Source organism: Pongo abelii, chromosome 4, assembly GCF_028885655.2.
Source record: "Pongo abelii isolate AG06213 chromosome 4, NHGRI_mPonAbe1-v2.0_pri, whole genome shotgun sequence".
NCBI lineage: Eukaryota > Metazoa > Chordata > Mammalia > Primates > Hominidae > Pongo > Pongo abelii.
The window spans coordinates 141,208,798-141,213,738 of NC_071989.2; the positions used below are offsets into that span (position 1 = coordinate 141,208,798).

The 4,941-nt window shown below is 45.3% G+C and overlaps 1 pseudogene; it reads right to left on the minus strand.

Annotated features, from left to right (window-relative positions):
• Nucleotides 1-3,540: 3,540 nt before the first annotated feature.
• On the minus strand, nt 3,541-3,594 carry LOC112133597 (U7 small nuclear RNA; annotated as a pseudogene).
• Between the last annotated feature and the right edge of the window lie 1,347 nt (nt 3,595-4,941).

The window sequence follows — 4,941 nt, forward strand, 5'->3', positions numbered from 1 at the left end:
ATTAGAGGTCAGAAACCTTTCAACAAAATCATGTTGTTTATTTTTAGAAATTCAACAAAGCATGAATTATTGCTTATACACAAATGTCTATCTAAACTGTAAATGTTCTTCTGGGGTAAGTTTGTTTGCTTTTTAATTATGCACTGAATTCACCACAGTTGTCTAAAGATAGGGCTTTATAGGAAAGTAGAAAGTGCACAAGAAGAAAGTGCAGGGAGAATGAAGCTTGCCTTCCCCGGTGGGGACTCCTGACAGGCAGGGCCTCTTGGTGAGGCTGGGTGAGGGCTGACTGTTCCAGGGATTGAACCAGATTCCCTTTCAGATCAGCAGTTCCTGGAAAGGAGTGCTGGGCTGTCACGTTCCCATTAAGTACACATATGTCACCTTTTCCCTGCAGACATTGGGTGACACCCAGCCTCTGTTTGCTTTGGTCAGAATAACTTAACTTTTCTACACCAGCCTGGCCCCCAGCCCCAGGCCTGAAACCATTCCATCCTTGTGGTCTTCCTTCATTCAGATGTTACTCACACATCCTTGGACAAAAGAGGATTCATGAAAAAGATGGATACAGGCTTCTTCTTCTCTGCCAACTTCAGTGGGCCCCGGACAGATAGGTGCGGGCAAATAAGCTTTTCCACTTTGCTCTTCTGGTCCCCTAGGGTTCACTTTGGTTTTCAAGAAAAGAAACTATCTCAGGCTCTGAACTCGACCTCAAAAGCATTGCTTAGAGAAGGCAACAGCCTCCTCAGGCCCAGGAATGGCCAGACTGTCTCTCTTGTGTCCAGATCATAAAATGGGATGAGATAGTCTCTAAAAAGCCCCTCTCCTAAAACATTCTGTTTGAGCTAAACCTCCCCGATTTCTGCTTGCTGATGAGTCACCCAGAATATTCAATGGAAGAAAAATCCGATTTGTGAGCTCTGGACCCCAGGCTGCACACAGAAGCTGCGTGATGGACTTGGTACAGAATTAGGTCACAGCATGCTCTGTGCATGTGGATGAATTTTGGCTGGTGGCTCAGGAGACTGAGAATGCATGCCCTAAACATTCACCTAGAAAACTTTCCTGATTTTAACTGTGGCGTATCTGGTCAGTTACTCACACAGAGGACACTTTGTTCTAAAACCCGGGGGTATGCCCAGCATTCATCACAGTCTGGGCACTGTGTTTGTGGTCACATTTACCCCTGGCAGGGTCCTTAGGTCCTAGTTAGCAGCTTTTTCTACTTCAAGGGAAGCAGCAAGAAAAGTAAAAAACGAAACAAAAAACAACATAGCAAGTTACTTTTGACTTTCCTAGCAAATCACCTAGCAAGATGAAAGGGGAATGTGTCTCTTAACTGGATGACACCAAATGAATCATGGGGCAAAGGGCAGCTGACAGCAACTGACTAGGAGTGGCAGAGACGGATTTATAGACAGGCTCATTGCCCACCCTTGATTTCTCAAAATGAAACAAGGAGAGAAAGGTGTTCTTCAATTTGGTGTATCCCAGAGATAGAAAATCAGTGAAGTAGGAAAGAGTGTGAGTTCCAAAGTATGGTGACTTCAGTTTGAATACCAGTAGCTCCATGAACCTGGAGATGTCCCCACCTTCCTGAACCTCCATTTCCTCATGTGTAAAACAAGGATACTACATACCTGCCAGATAAAGATTAAAGGAGATTTGATCACATAGAGTAGTGCCAGGCTCACAGTAGGCCACCAATAAGTGATGTTAGTTATCATTATTCCTCACTTGAGTTTCTCCTGAGAAATACAATCTCAACTAAACCCCAGTCCCGATTTTCTCTCTAAGGACTGGTTTATCCACCTGGGGTCTCCCATAGGTGTTGCTCATGCTGCTGGTAGTTTCTCTCCTAAGCTTCACTCACCATTCCGGCAAACAGGGCTGTAAACACTTTCTTCATATTGTGTATAAGTCTTGGGGAGACAGAACTTCCCCTCCTGCTTTGAAAGCCAGCCCAGTCACAGTACAGGCCTGAGACCTGGACTTAATCAATTTGATGCTTCTTCCAGAAGCTGGGACTCTTACATGAGTAAAAGAGAGACACTGGGACAGGTGAGAAATGATCATGAGTCAGGGGGCGCAAGGACAGTAGCAATCCCGGCCTGTCCCCTGCTCTTGCTGCGCAGCCTCCTTTGTTCTTGTTTATTTTCACAGCCTGGTTCTCCAGCCTTCTAGTCAATTCTGTGAACCACTAGATCTCCTCCCAATACATTCCTTTTTTGAATGAGTCAGGCAGAGCTGCTTGCTATTGTTTAAAACGAAGAAGTTTCTAATGTGGAGCCAAGACACCTTTTTCATACTGCCAGGCAAGAGGAAAATCCAGCCTGTTGAGATTTGGGTGTTGAGAGCTGCCCTTTCCCTGGGAAAAGCAACTACTAGCAAAGAGGGCAAGAGAGATTTCCATAGCTGCCCCAGGGTTCAGGGGAGGCAGTCTCTCTGCCCTTTGATGTTGCTGGAAATCCTCTAACAACGCTTATACAATCTCAAAACTAGCAACTCAGGAAACAGGATAAAGCAGTGCAAGAGAAATACAAGGCAGGCAAGTTCCTGGTTCAAAGTCATAAACATTTGCCATAAAAATGAGAACAAGATTTCCCTTGATAAACAAAACAAAGGCAAGAAAATGTGGAGATTGGTTGCTTTTTCCTCTTGCTGTACTAAGGAGGGTTGACCTTGATTCTACCTTTTCTTTGCTTGACAGCATAGACAAAAAGACTAAGCTGAAGTCAGGCCAGGGAGGAGACATAGGCTTCCATCCCACAGTTAACCCCAACAGGGGACTGGGTGTGTCCTGAAGTTTCCTTTTTTCTTCCTTTCCCCACTAGCAAATGTCCCTGATAAGAACCCATCATGATGCTGAGTTATATGACCCCTGAGCCAAGTATCACCTCATCAGTGAAGCCTTCTTCGATATCCCCAGGTAGAGTTCGTTGTTCCTGGCCCTACATAATACTACATTGTAGAGTATGTGGTCATTTAGTTGTCTGTCTGCCTCACTAGACCTATAGTGAGTGCTTTGACGGAAAGGACTATGCCTGGCAGTACCAGGCTCAGAAGTAATCTCAGAGTTTGTTGAATAAATGAATATGGGAGACTTGACTTCATGTGAACAGCTGTGTCATTCCTCTGTTCTGTGAGTTCACAGTTGATAGCAACATGCCAAGAATGGCCTTGGCCTCCAGGCCCCGTTATGTGTGTTGGTGGGGGGTATGGGAGTGGGAGAGTCCATGCAAACAGCATTTAAGGCACCAAATGGCCCTCCTAGGGAAGTGATTAAAATGAATAAAATGATTTATTTAATTAGCAAGCAATTATTGAGTGTTCATATACCAGTTGGCCCATACTTAAGGTAAGAGGCAGTGAACACATGTCCTAGGAGCCAGAAAGGAAATCAGCAGTACTCCTTCCACCGAGAGCCATTGCTGACAACCCCTCTCTGCCCTGGCATCAACCAGGGCCTGATGGCTCTGTCCATGAGCAGACTCATTGTCAGCCCTCACTTGGGGAACTCACTTTTTTGTTTAACTTTTTTGGGGCTTTCTGGCAAAAACCAGAAAGCCTGCTAGACTAAGAACTGTAACACTGGGAACCAACTTTTTTTTTTTTTTTTTTTTTGAGACAGAGTCTTGCCCCGTTGCCCAGGCTGGAGTGCAGTGGCGCAATCTCAACTCACTGCAACCTCCGCTTACTGGATTCAAGTGATTCTCCTGCCTCAGGCTTCCAAGTGGCTGGGATTACAGGCATGAGTCACCATGCCCGGCTAATTTTTTGTACTTTTTGTAGAGACAAGGTTTCACCATGTTGGTCCCAAACTCCTGACCTCAAGTGATTTACCCTCCTTGAACCAACTTTTAAAAAAACATTAGACCCTGGGCCAGTCATTTCCTTCAGGTCACCACACTTCCTATATCACTCTCTCCTCTTGGTGGTTTTGACAGAAAGATGCGACTTGCCATACCCTAAAAGGCTGCTTTCTTTTCAGAGCAGATTGCTTTGGTCACTCACTTGGGCACAGCAATGAGAGGTCTAGGGAGGTGCTGCCATGAATGGAAGCAAGGACTTTCAAGAGAGTTCAGTTGGACCCCATTCTTTTTTTTTTTTTTTGGCAGAGTTTCACTCTTGTCACCCAGGTTGGAGTACGGTGGCGCAATCTCAGCTCACTGTAACCTTTGCCTCCCGGGTTCAAGTGATTCTCCCGCCTCAGCTTCCTGAGTAGCTGAGATTACAGGCATGCACCACCACACCAGGCTAATTTTAGTATTTTTAGTGGAGACGGGTTTTCACTATGTTGGCCAGGTTGGTCTCGAACTCCTGACCTCAGGTGATCCACCCACCTCAGCCTCCCAAAGTGCTGGGATTACAGGCATGACCCACCGTGCCCGGCCTAGATCCTCTTTCTTGGTTCTCAGGATTGGATTAATAACCTTTATTAGTGATGGTGGTAGGTCCTAGTTTATAGTTATTCTGTGAACAAGCGTTCTTTTCGAAAACTTTATAAGTGCCTGAAAAGGATTAAAAATAGACTGGGCACAGTGGCTCATGCCTATAATCCCAGCACTTTGGGAGGCCGAGGTGGGCGGATCACCTGAGGTCAGGAGTTTGAGACCAGCCTGACCCACATGGAGAAACCCCGTCGCTACTAAAAATACAAAATTAGCTGGGCATGGTGGTGCATGCCTATAATCCCAGCTACTCAGGAGGCTGAGGCAGAAGAATCACTTGAAACCAGGAGGCGGAGGTTGCGGTGAGCCAAGATCTCACCATTGCACTCCAGCCTGGGCAACAAGAGTGAAACTCCGTCTCAATAATAATAATAATAATAATAACAATAATAATAATAATAATAATAATAATAATAATAAAGCCAAACTGCAACTCTCTGGTTTTCCTGAAATAGTGAATGCTTTCCCTAAATTAGATTTACCTTAGTAT